The sequence below is a fragment of the Antechinus flavipes genome, chromosome 1 (genome assembly GCF_016432865.1).
Source record: "Antechinus flavipes isolate AdamAnt ecotype Samford, QLD, Australia chromosome 1, AdamAnt_v2, whole genome shotgun sequence".
Classification (NCBI taxonomy): Eukaryota; Metazoa; Chordata; class Mammalia; order Dasyuromorphia; family Dasyuridae; genus Antechinus; species Antechinus flavipes.
This window is the reverse complement of record NC_067398.1, coordinates 215,357,491-215,371,821: the sequence shown is the minus strand read 5'-3', so window position 1 is coordinate 215,371,821 and position 14,331 is coordinate 215,357,491. Positions and strand designations below refer to the sequence as shown.

At 35.7% G+C, this 14,331-nt stretch overlaps 1 protein-coding gene across 1 annotated transcript in view; it reads right to left on the bottom strand.

The window, feature by feature from the left end:
• The window catches only part of GNE (glucosamine (UDP-N-acetyl)-2-epimerase/N-acetylmannosamine kinase), a 59,960-nt gene extending 59,692 nt beyond the window's left edge, over positions 1-268 (bottom strand). Inside the window, exon 1 of the mRNA XM_051996124.1 lies at positions 83-268. The gene's annotated coding sequence lies outside the window, so the exon portion shown is untranslated. The remainder of the gene's footprint in view (positions 1-82) is intronic.
• Between the last annotated feature and the right edge of the window lie 14,063 nt (positions 269-14,331).

The window sequence follows — 14,331 nt, the reverse complement described above, 5'->3', positions numbered from 1 at the left end:
CCACCCAGGGGGACAAAGCGAGGGGATGCTGCTTCCCCCTTTAGTCCTCCCGGCTCCTGGTTGCCCGCCCCAAGGCTCTCACCTAAGCAGCTGTCCTGCTCGCTTCCTTTTGCCCACGGCAACTTCCCGTTTCGCTGGGTCCAGGAGGAGGCGCGGGTTAAACAGCTAGCCCCTGGCGAGGGAGACAAAGAAAGATAACCAGACCGGCAGCAGAGGCGGGTCAGGCGGCCACTCAGGGGCCTGACAGCTCCCGCAGACGTTCTGGGCTCTACTAGAAAGGAGAGAATTCCCACGCAAGCACTGACGTCAACGTGGCTGGGGGGCAGGAGGAGGCGCAAGGCGGGTAAGGAGGGACAGGCTGGGAGAGGGAGGGAGGACTGCGAGGCCACCTTGAGCAAGGTGATTGGTGCTCTCTCCCGTCGGGCACCGCCTTTCCCCGCCCCTTCCCAACGGTTCTCAGGAAAGGGGTGGCCTTGAGCTTTGTGGGGCTGTTTCTCTGCCAGGGGAGTGCCTCCTGCTCGGGAATCCATCTGCGGCCGAATGCTCAGAACCAAGTTTAAGAAATGGAGATTACCTTCCAACAAGCCAGGCTTTTGTATTGCTGTTGAGCTGGAATCAATTAACATATTTTACAACTTATATTATACTTACATACATGCAACTTAGATATATGACAATTGCATTTACAACTTCAAATTGTGCGACTCAAAGATCCGTTCTTTCCACCTGGATCTGGGAGGGGAGGAGCCAGAGTTCTTTCCTCCTCCCTCCTCCCCCCATCTCTCCTCCTCCCATTTCCCTCCCCAGTCTCTGCTCAGCCTTGAACCTGTTTCTGGGAACTCCTGCATAGGCTACACCCCTGCCCTCCCCTGCCTTCTTAGTCTAGTGTTTGCCAGATTGTTCCGGTAAGTCAGTGATGTAATTTTATGGCAAAAATCTTTAAATTCTAAAAAGAAATTATATTGCTTTAATGTTTGGAATAGGATGGTAACAAACATCATTAAAAAAAAAAAGTTTTAGTAGCTACAACAACGCAAAAGAGTTTTTAAGTAGAAGCCGAAATTAAATGTAATTAATGAATTAGTAAGATGAAATTAATTGTAATTAAATTCTGATTATTCCAATAATTTAAAGCAGAATTCCTACTAAAAGGAAAACTTTTAAGATGATATGGTCATATTACGGGCATAGATAAGGTTTTTTGTTTCCTTTAAGTTTCTCTTATAAACAAGAAATAAAATTTAATAAAATTATACTTTTATGGAAAAGTTTTAAAAACTGATTAGTCATCATTTCTTAAAAAGAAAGACTCCCCCCAAAATCAGATTTATATACTGAAGTTCTGGAATGCAGCATCTCAGGTTTACAACAGCCCATAGAGACTATAAAATTTTGTGATAATCAAATCATTATTTCCAGAGTTCCTCCTTCCAGGAATCCAAACTTCATTTCTTTAAATTGTTATGTCACAGTTCTCTTTAACTGTCCTGACTCAGTTTCCCTGTACTAGTTTCCCTTGTCTCAGTTTCCTTAACTGTTTTGTCTCAATCTTCTAAAATGTAAAATCCTCCCTTTGGTCTGACAGAACTATTTGCTCTAAGGTTATAAATTGTTAGCAAGATAAACAAGAGAATAGAACTCCTAACTTTTCTGTCCTAAAGAATTTACAATGTCCCTCTTAAAATATTTCAAGATATTTCACTGACATCTTTATCTCTGTGTATTCAGACATCCTGTCTCTGGGTTTTCTAGGATTTATGGCCTCCCTTATCCTGACAGAAGTTTTCCCACGCTTCTTACCCCTTCCTTTGTTTAGAGAAAAGGTATTTAAGAAGTTGGGATTCCTCCATTCATTGCGGGAGGCTGGCGGCTGGATGCTGGATGCTGGATTCTTTGGGATGACAGTCTCCTCCAGCCCTGGGACCAACATGGATTCCTTGGTCCCAGTATATTTTTATCTCTCTCTGACTGGATAATTTGAGACAAGAGTCCTGTCCAGTCAATTTTACTTTCCCATTAATAAAATATTAAAAACTCTCTAATCTCTCTCCTGCCTCAGTTTCTCCGGCATTACATAAATAATTGACAAACTAGCCACAGAAATACCTAATCTTTCAGTCAGATCAAGTAAAAACCATCAAGTTTACTTTGTGGTTCAATATTTGTTGAGTGTTAAGTATATCCATAGTGTACTTTTAATCAAACATTCGTTTAGCTTCTGCTACATATCAATTCCACCTCTGAATAACAATAGTAAATAGTAAATAGCATTTTGAAGTTTGCATTGACTCGCAAGATGTCCCAACGTGTTACAGCTGTGTGACCCTGGATTTAACCTCTCAGTGTTGGCAGCAATTTTCTAAGGCTATAAATTATAGCTAATGATAATAGGATTTTAATTCAGGTCTTCCAGACTCAAGTTGGACACTCTATCCAATATTCCACCTTTGGTTTATTAGTTAGAGAACTAGACTCAGAGTCAAGTTGTCCATTCACATTTGGCCTCCCACACACATTTCGGCCTGTTTTTTTTTTTTTTTTTTTTTTTTTCATTTAACCTCTAAGTGCCTCAGGCAACTTTTTAGATTTTAAACTGAAGATGATATCAACCTTTCTCTTCTTTATCATCTGGTCCTGGAATCCCTCTCTGATTGTATAGCAAGGGCTAGGCAAAACTATGACTGTGGGGAGCACAATTTTTTTAAAATTTCTTGTTTAATTAAAAACAACTGAGAAGTGAATTATAAAATGAGGAAAATCAAGAAAAAAAGTAGTTGGAAGGAGTAAATCAATATTTTTTATTTTGGTGAGGCAACTGAGGTTAAGATACTTAACACAGCTAATAAGTGTTAAATGTCTGAGATTGGATTGAACTTAGGTCTTCTTGACTCCAGTGCTAATGCTTCATCTACTGTAACATCTAGCTTCCTCAAATTAATATATTTTTATTTAATTTTTTAAAATTTTATTTCATCATTAGTAAGTCAATATTTTAAGTGTTGGGGTGATACAGAAAATGAGGGATGGAGAAGGTAGAAGAAGAAGGCTGTATAAAAAATAAATGAGGAGAAATGGATTTCAAAATTTTTCATTTTTCCCCTCTGCCATAAGAATGACTTGGGAAACTAAGGAGAATACATCAATTAATCAACAAACATTTATCAAATGCCTACTATGTACCAGACACTATGATAAATGCTAGAGGTACAAAAAAAGGCAAAACATAGTCCCAACCTTCAAGAATTTTACAATCTAATAAGGGAGGCGACATACAAATATATACAAGCAAGCTATGTACAATATTAAATGGGAAGTACTTTAAAAAAGGGAGAATCAATTGGAATTAAGAGAGGTTGGGGAAGGCTTGTTATAGAAGATTGGATTTAAGTTGAGACTTAAAGAAAGCCTGAGAGGTCAATAGTTACAATGGAGGAGAAAGTAGATTCCAGGTAAGAAGGATATCTAGAGATAATGCCGAGAAAATGAGAAATGGAGTGTTTCATTCTTAGAACAGCCAGGTGGCTAGAGAGGGCAAATGTAAGGAGGAAGAATGGGGGAAGAGAGTAGTAAGGAACACTGGTAGCATCTCTCACACACACACACACACACACACACACACACACACACACACACACACACTCCTTAGAAGTAAAATGGTATAAAACCAAGGTCTTGCAACAAATTATAAAGTTTGACAGGGGAGAAGGGTGGTGGGATGTGACACTTTAGGAAATCAAAGAGGCAACCTGAAATAACATATGAGGGAACAGACATACAGACAGGGAAGACCCAAGTTCAAATACCACTTCTGATACTAATTGAATAACCCTGGGCAAGTTATTTAATCATTCTGTTTCTCAGTTTCCTCATTTGTAAAGTAAGAAAGTTGGACCTGATGGCCTTTAAAAGTCCATTCTACCTCTAAATTTCCTATGATCTGGGTGTAACTTCCACTTGGTGGAGATAGTTGAGAAGAAGCAATTGGGCTCCTGCACAGGCATGACTTAAAAATAATTTAACAATTTAAAAGAGTAGCATCTGAAAAAAGACAAACAATTCCATTCAAATGTTATCTTATGTCAGTATTTTTTCCCTAACAATTCAGCTCTTCTTGTATATCTTTCTTTTGGATTTATCCAGTACTGAGAAAGAACTAGTAGAGCCTCCTAATATAATTATATTATGATGAATGTCTGTTTTTTGGCATGGCTATTCCAGAAAAACTAGAAAACTCGTTTCTCTTTAAACATGTAATAAAGAAACTGTGTCATTGAAGTATTGTTTTTAAAAAATAAACTAGGTGTTGAAGGAATTCCAGAAATTTGTAGTGAGCTGTTTTGCCATTAAAAAGGTGACCTGATATAAACAGTACTCAGAACTGTTTAGAGATAAACAGTCCCACCATAAACCTTAAAAGAATGATTACTCAATATGAGCAGAATAACCTGTTCTGCCAATGCCAAAGTGCACAGGCACTTGGTTAGGCAGCATAGAAAAAGCACAAGTGTCATCTGAGTCAGAACAAATAAGCCTTAGCTGAGTGGCAGTAGTTCTTAGGTAAAAGAACTAAAAAGTAAACTCCTTACCACGTGTATGTTTAATTACCCTTCTGGATTTTGCCATTTTAAAGTCTTTATTGAAGCTTACTTCTTATCTTTCTGATAATATAAAATTATACTGATTCTTCTCTCTCTCTCTCTTCTCTCTAACTACTGATGTCTCCCAAAGACATGTTTGTGTTGGAAGGAACCTTAGCAGCTGTCTAATCCAACCCTTAAGCAGAACTGAATCTTCACTAAAATACAGCTGGCAAATGGCCATTCAGTCTGTGCTTTCAATGATAGAGCTTTCAACATATCTATATATAGATATAGATATACATAGATATATAGATATAGATATAGATATAGATAAATACATTTTTTCCTGACATCAAACCTAAATTTGCTTTTTGTCACCTTCCAAGCCATTGCTTCTAGTTTTGCCTTCTGGGATCAAACATGGCAGGTCTAATATTTATTCCACATGACAACCCTGGAAATACTTGAACATAGCTCATATCTACTCTGAGATGTCTCTTTTTCTCATACCTATTTCTTTCAACTAATCATTATAGGACATGGACTTAAGAACCTTCACCAGTTTGGTTCCTCTCTTCTGGCAATCCTTAATGTCTTCTGACTTGTTAAGTTCCTTTCTCATTTGTGACATCCAGAACCAAATAAAGTACTCAAGATATAGTGTGACCAGAACATAGATAATAACTTGTCCTATAACTTGTCCTATCATATATATATATATCCAGAACCAAATAAAAGTACTCAAGATATAGTGTGACCAGAACATAGATAATAACTTCTCCATATATATATATACATATATATATATATATGTATGTATGTATGTATGTATATATGGAGAGAGAGAGACATCCCTTATCTTATATATAAAAACTCCACTTATTGAACCCAAATTCAAGACTTAGATTTTCCCTTAACATTAATAAACCATTGCTGGGTTCAGGAGATTGGGTCACTCTGCCCTTTCCCTCTCTAATGTGTGTGAGTGTGTGTGTGTGTGTGTGTGTGTGTGTGTGTGTGTATACACACACACACACATCCATATAATATATTCAAGGGGATTTCAGCAGTAGGGAAGGCCCTAGCAATTCCTTCACTTACTTTCATCCTGTTCCAAAATATTGACATTCTCCAAGGGTCAGTTTTTTGCTCTAAAATCTAGAAATTCCTTTGAGTTAACCAGACCTAGTCCAGTAGTTTAAATTAAATTATTTCTGTTAAAGTAACTTCATGTTTTTTTCAAGCTCTAGTCTTAAATTCTCTAAATGTCTGCTTGAACATAACAATACTTAAAAATCCTACCACCAGTCAACAGATCCAGAAGTCATCATCTTTTTCTTCTTAGTTTCCTATTTTTCCTGTATTGTTTTTGTTCATTCTTCAAAATAATCCTGTTTCAAATCCTGGGCCATTTTGACTCTTCTTTCTCCCATATCCAACTAGTCACTTCTTTTCTATTACACTTCTAATACCCAAATTTAGGGCTTTATCCACCATGTACTACAATAGTTTTCTAACTCCTTTTGCTCCTCTAATTTATTTTGCACAGCAATGACATTAATTTTCCTAAGAGTTTTTTTTTAATCTATTAGTCTTCTACTCCAAAACCTCCCATGACTCCTATTGCCCATAAGTATAAAATATCTTAAATTACCACTCAAATCTCTATCTGTTCTACTTATTTCTCTGAATTTTTGGAAATCCCCATTCTTAAAATCCTAATTTTATAACATTCATTTGAATTGAGTAGCACTAATAAAATTCATAATTAACAGCATAACCATTTGGACCACCACCTCCACTTTGATCCCAATGGAAACAATCCAGGATGCTGCACACAAGAGCCCCAGGAACAGCAGCACCTCCAAACCACTCCAACCTGAGCCAAGAGTTATTCTCCAGGGAAATAAACTTTGCAAGTGTCACAGCCCTTGCCTCCTCAGCACCCACTGTTTCTGAAAACCACCGAAAGAAAGTTTTTACCAAAGTGTTTGGCACAAATCAATTGGTTCAGTTTAGAAGTAGATATACTTTTTAACTCTTTTATTATCATTCTATCATCCAAGAATGGCAGTAAGCACTTCCTCTCATTAAACATAAAACTCCACAAATTAATAATTTATGAAGCCAAGCTGGGGCTAATGAAGCTTATCTTTGCATTATCTGTGATGATTTGGTTTGCTAGGCACATTAATATACTAGCCTAGAAGGAAAACAACTAAATTTTAGGACTCCAGATCTATTAAAAATTTATATAAATTTTTCAAGGTTACCTTAAAATTAATCTATTTTCCTCTTCTGATTTATTACTTGTGCCTTTCAGTTTTTAAATCCTTTATATCATTTCTGTCACTAATGCTCTCTTTGAAATTTGGTTGGATTTCACTATATTTCCAGAAAGAATTCAAAAGAGTTCAGAAAAAAAGGAGAGGTAGGATTTCATGGCCTAAAATTCTACAGAGGAAGTTGGCCCTAAAAAGGGATATTCTTGGATATAAAATTTCAGTGAGGAAGATTTATGTGGCTACATAAGGAATTACTTCTCTCTTTCCCCATTATCTCTCCATCATTGGTTAATATTTTTTCCAATTATATGTAAAAGATAATTTTTAGTACTCATTTTCATAAGATTTTGAGTTCCAGATTTTTCTCTCTCCTTTTCTCTCTCCTTTTCCATCTTCTTCATATAGGTTATATATTTGCAATAGTGCAAAACATATTTCCATATTAGTTACAGTTGTGAAAGAAGAAAGATCAAAAAGAAAAAAACCACAAGTATGGTTCAACTTGGATTTAGATTCTATTGTTCTTTATCTGATGTGTATAGCATTTTCCATAATGAGTCCTCTGTAATTGTCTTATATTAAGAGACAGGTCAATTCTCCAAAAGCCTCCATTGCTGTGGATCATAGCATCTGAAGGAGCTGAAGGCAGCTTTTGCTGACACAGGTGTTGTGAACTGGGAGTGAGATAAATTGGAGGCAGAGGGAAGAGGAGAGAGGTCAGACAACACAACGGCCTCTCAGTCAGAGAGGTCAGAGAACAGCAACTGCCTCTCAGTCTTCCTGTATCATCCTCTCACAAGAGCAGATCCATTCTGGGTTGGATCTCCAGCCACTGTCAGGTGGCTCCTGTGTATTCCAACATATGGCCCCCCCATGTTGGATGCCAAATATAATGTTCAGGCTAGCTCCCTGGAGGGCCTCAGGATCAGTCAGAGTCAGGATCAAAGTTCTTGGTCTTTAGGGAGAGAAGTGAAAGAGGCAGGCAAGCTGCCATGTAGCTTGTCAAAGATGGATCCTGGATTCTAGAGTCCGGAGTTTCCAGCCTCAATCCTCCTCATCCTGTCTCCAAGTGACTCTGACTTCTCTCCCTCCACCCTCCAATCCTTCCCTACGATTACCTCATCACCAAACATTCAGCAAGCACCAATGGTGAGGAGAGCTATCACATCAGCATCTCATCTAAATATATGTATATAGAGCTATTGTCTCACATCAAGTAAATAATTAGCCTTAAGTGTTCTGTTGTCTGATTCAAGCACACCTTTTCAGAGTTCCAGCCCCGTACAGTCTTGGATCATTATGTTACTGAGATGGGGTAATTTTTTCATGGCTAATCATCACATAATGCTATTACTGTATACAATGTTTTCCTAATTCTGCTCATTTCCCTTTTCATTGGCTTATATATATGTTCCCAAGTTTGCCTGAAATCCACTTGCTTATCATTTCTTATTGCACAATAGTATTTCATTATACTCATATACCACAACTTTTCAGCTATTCCCCAATCAATGGGCACCCCCTCAATTTCTAATTCTTTGTCACTACAAAGAGAACTGCTATAAATATTTTTGCCCATGTAGGTTCTTTCCTCTTTTTTATGACTTCTTTGGGCTACAGACTTAGTAGTGTGGTATCACTGCAACAAAGCAGTATTATACAAACAATATTATAGATCTATGGGTATAGTTTCAAATTGTTCTCCAGAACGGTTGGATCAGTTCATAACTCTACCAAAAGAGCACTAATGTCCCAGCTTTCCCACATCCTCTCCAACATTTATCATTTCCCTTTTTTGGCATGGTAACCAATTTGATAGGTATGAAGTGATATCTCAAAGTTGTTTTTTTGCATTTCTCTAACCAAAAGTCATTTAAATCACATCATGTAACTATAGATAGCTTCAGTTTCTTTATCTGAAAACTGATTATTCATATTCTTTGATCATTTATTACTTGAGATCTAGCCAATGAGCAATTAATATTTTGAAGTTGTTTGACTTTATGTGACTTTATGTGAAAAGTGTTTTGTAATTATGTTTAGACAGTTCCTGGGTTTGTCTTGGCAGAGAGGATTCCAAGTATTTTATATTGTTATTTTAAATGGAATTACTTTTTCTATCTCTTGCTTATGGGCTTTGTTGAACTTATATAGAAATGCTGATGATTTACATAGATTTATTTTATATCCTGCAATCTTGCCAAAGTTGTTAATTATTTCAAGTAGTTTTTTAGTTGATTCTTTATGGTTCTTTAAGTATACCATCTTTAAGTATACTAATTCTTTCGATTTATTTTTTCTTCTCTTATGGCTATAACTACCATTTCTAGTACAATACTGAATAACAGTGGTGATAATGGGCATTCTTGTTTCACCTCAAACTGACTGGGAAGGTTTCTAGAGATGATGCACATTGATGATTTTAGCTATACATAATGAATTCTTAACAAACATATCTTAAAAAGAATTAGATAAAAGATGGAAATAAGGACAGGGAACAAAGAACGAACACTGAAGAATGTCATGTTTCGGTAAGAATAGTGTGCTGAAGATCAAAATAATAATAATAAACAGCAGCTAACATTTATATAGCATTTCCTGTGTGCCAGAGACAGTGTTTAGCACTTTACAATTTTTCTCTCATTTGATTGTCACAACAATCCTGGGAGATAGATGTTATTATTATGCTCATTTTACAAATGAGGAAACTGAGGCAAAGAAAAGTTACTTGTCTTGCCAAGGCTCACACAGCTAGTGCCTGGAGTGGGATTTGAACTCAGGTCTTCCTAACTCTAGGTTTTATCCAGCAAAATGAACTGAGGGTAGCACTGAATACTTTCGTTCTCCTTATAGAACCTAATTCTTCAACAAGGCCCGAGTAACCACCCAGAGAAAATAGAAAGGCTCCTAAATTGGCCCTATTCAAATTCTCTTTAGAGAAATAAAAAAACTTAAAAATTATATTGGATGGAGAGTAAGATTAAAGAAGGATTAAGAATGATGTTCAGGTGGATGGGAAAGGGATAAAAGACAATGAAGAGAAGGAAACAATTCTTATGTCACTTCCACTTCCTCTAACAAGAACTATCTTTGATCTAAGGAAGATGATGCTTTCAGGGTTACATAACAGTAGATAGTTTTGTGAGATGAGTTTATGAGAAGGAGGTTTATAGATGAGATAATGCTAAGGTATACTAAGGTTCCTTGCCTTCAAAACTAGGGAATGCAATTGTTTTTTAACACCCATCCCTTTTTTAATCCAGCACAGCTCCGAAGCTCTTTAGATCAGCATTTGTATGCAGAAAAAAGACTTGCTTGGATCTCCATGAGTACATATATGAAGCAGTTTAGTACATTTTTTTGAATCTTGTTCATGTTTGTCCATCTCTAAATGGCTGTATGGATTCTAGAACAGTACAGTTCTTATCCTTCCTTCTACTATTGAGCCTCAGATCATTCAATGGTTCAGCAACAGTAGCATAGTTCTTAAATTTATAAATTTCTAATAACAACTGCCAAATACAAGAAAAGTCATTAGATCTTGAAGATTCTGTAGATGTGGAAAATTCATGAACACTTCAATTTTACCTGAATTGTGCTTATGTCTTAAGATATTTTGTGTCCCATGTACTTAATAGAGGCTTTAAAATTTACTTAAGACCAGCTTTCTTCAGCTTTTAAAAATTTTTTTTAATAATCTCATGTTGTCCTAGAGTCTTTCCAAATACAATGAGATATTCAGATATTTCCACATACTTCCATATAATTCAAGTTTTAACTGCTTTGCTCTGTCAGCAGCTCTGTCAGAAAAAGTCTGGAATGCCTTGGGATAAACAGTCCAATTAGTAAAAATCCAACTGAGCAAATGAAAACAGCCATTGTCTTCGTTGGCTATAGGAATCTAACAGGAATCCAGGACAAGAACCACTGGCTATCTATCAGAAAGCCTTGCCTTGGCATTGGATACTGGGCCACTTTACGGCTGTTTTTTTAATTGTCCAAAGTCTGGTTATTTACATATATCCATAACTTTTAATTCTTCTTCTATACCATGACTACAGGTGGATACATTCAGACTGCTGGACTCATGTAGGTAACTGACCAGGAATTCTTTAAGATAGGTTTCTGAGATCACAGATAAAGGAATATTCCTAGACCTTTCCTGAATGTCTAAGAGTTGATGATATGAATTCTGTGAGTTGAGTTATATCTGACATCTCACACATTCAATGTGAGCATACCATTGTCTTTTTGAGCATCTTCTGGTACAGTGGAGTCACCAAAGTCAATTACCTTAGGATTGATTCATTTCTGAATATAAAAAAAGCCAATGTACTCAGAATATTCTGTCACTACTTTTATTCTCTTGTAGGATGTCTGCCTAAAGATCTGGACAACCCAGAATCCAAGTGTTTCTTTCCTGGTGACATCATCAAACTTCAAGCTCACCTGATTTATCCCACAGAGGGGCATAGTCTTGTCATTCATTCTTCCCAAGTCCAAGATTTTTTGTAGGCTCTAAAGGTTCTTTCTTCATATGTTTCTCAGGCATTGATTATTTGAGAACCACTGTCAAAGACGGCAGTACAATTCACATCTTCAAGAATCTTTGCTATTATCTCTGTATAGAATTCTTTAAGTTCAATAGGAATCGATTCCAATGACAAGGTTAGTTTCATTGTTCTTGAGGATCAGACTAACCTTGTTTCTAGGCTTTTCCCCATTGCTTCATTCTTAAAAGTCAAGTCTTTCTCCCTTTCCCAGTTCTGGATTTCTCTCTTTAATTCAAACACCACTAATAAATTCTTTCAGGCCATGATTGCGCAAAAGACAGATTTGTTTCTCTATTTCTTACTGATGAGGTTCTTATATCAGGCCATCATGGTCTCTAATTCTTAGGTCTTTTACTTGTTCACTGGTTTTGTCCATTATTCCACCTCTCATCTTATCTCCAGTAAGAACCTTCAAAGCTGAATCTGCAGCATGGCTCCTTGCCTTATTTTCATGGCCCACTTATGAAAATATGAGACATACAAGGTTGAGTCTCTCTTCACAGAGGTAAAAATGCTCACCGATGCAATCAGCAAATGTTATAACTCTGGCACCTGGAGTTATGGCATCATATCTCAAGGTCAATGAATAATAAGTATATCTCAGTGTGCTAGATCATCCTTGTACATACTTAAGTTTCTTCAGGTTATACAGCTCCTCACTCTACTAGCTCAGTTATAAAGAATCCATTCATAAAATAAAATAGATTTATGCTGAAAATAGCATATATTTCCTGCATAATCTCACTCATCCTCATCCCCAAATTACATCTCTAAATATGACAGACACATTTGCCACATAGCTCCAGACTCTGTGTCTCTCCCTCTACCAACTTTATTCAGGAACTTCTGCTTTGAGGTTCCCTCAATCCACATCTACCATTTAATCAAAATTCTAGTTGCTATTGTCTATTGACCTCCAGGATATTCCCCTTCTTAATGAATCCAGTGCTTAGCTCACAATATGATTAATCATATTATAATTTCTATACATGTCTTACTAGCAAAGCTCTTAAGGTATGGATTTAGCCTTAGTTATTTTTATTTTTCCCCATAAGTAAATATTACTTAGGAATTAAACATTGACCTCTTTATACTATATATATATATATATATATATATTCATTTATCTCTCTGTGTGCACATATAAATATTACATATTAGTGATGGTTTTGAATCACAGGATGACAGAATTTGAAAGTTGGAATGGGTTTCAGCAATCATGTACAGTAATCTATAAATTAAAGGAATCCCTATTATATAACATACATAACCAATGGTCTCAGTTTGAAGACTTCCCAGGAGGCCCTCCTCCAACTCGATGCAACCCATTCTAGTTTTAGAAAGCTCTAGTTATTAGGAAGTTTTTCCAGACACCAAATCAAAATATCTGTATATTGCCTTTATACTTTGTATTCCTTATTACTTACTACAATGTCTAGCACATAGTAATAAATATTTACTGATTATGATCTTTAAACCCTGCTCAAACCCAAGAAGTATTTCTTTTAGATTTTCCATCAATTTATTTCCCTTTTCTGATCTGATTTCAGTGCTATAGTGCAAATCTTCTTAAACTGTGGGTAATGAGCCCATGTCATCTCATGTCACTGAATGTGGGAGTTGCAAAAAATTTGGCAACAGTAAAAGGCATCAACTATTCTGCCAAGAATTAACTTTTTATGTAAAAATAAACACATCCATTTCATCAGTATGCAAATTTGCTTTTATCTTTAATAAATGGTAAAATTACATGCACAGCAATGAATTGTTTTAAAATAAATTTCTTTATGATTTATTAATAGTAAATATTTGATTTGTATACTCATTTTATATATCTTTATACCTAGAGTTGTATAAAAATTTCTCAAGTGAAAAGGAGTCACAAGTAGGAAAAAATTTAAGAAGCCTTGCTATAGTATACCAACTAATCCAAGTTTCTCATGATCATTGTTTGAGGTGGGATGGATTGTGTTCTGAGAAGATTCCTAATTTGGCTCCTAATATCTCTGATATATTAGGTCTGTTTTCAGCATTATCTACAAAGAAATAGTCATTTTTGAACATAAATATAGTTCTCACTTTTTCTGGGGGAAGAAAGCTCCTAATATTTAAGTTATTTATTTCAGTGGGAGGCATGAAGATTGACTTTCAAATGCTATTGTCTACTGTTTGTACATTGGGATTGTTTGAATGGTCACACATGTCATCTAAGTCACATAGGTCTTGTAATTCACAGATTATTTATTAAGTAACTTCACTTGATTTTATGTTACTATACATTACTCTGCAGTCTCCCTAGTCTTTCACATTTCTTTTCAATGTTTTCTTAAAATAATGCCTTACTTTTTTATTCTGCATCCACTTTTAATTTTAGAAGGCCTCTCTGAATTTCCATACCAATAGTTCTATGATATATTTCAACCACATCAGCACCCATCTTTTTAAAGAGATCATTCCCTATTTAGGAAATTCATCAGAATCAGTGGTGCTATATTAATCAAGCATACAATATCATTTCACAATAACAATAATAAAGTTTGCATAAATTAATGCATGATGAATAAATAATAAAAAGATATGCAAAATTATACCAATGCAACAGAAATAAATTCAAGAATATAAAAAGTATTGATTTCTTTTACATGGCAAATAATTATGTAAAGCACATGAGTAAATGAAAAATACTTGCTCGTACTCATAGGTACATCAATATAATGCATTAATTAATAGCATTCATAAACCATTTTGCATAATCGTATTTCCATGTTAGCAGAGGAGTGGTTATGAGAGAAATATTGTTCCCATGAGTCTGAGAATGCCACAAAACAAAATTTAAAATAAATCTGGAAGAAAGGACTTTCCTGAAATCAAACATTAGATTAACTGTAAACATTATAGTAAATTACTAGAAAG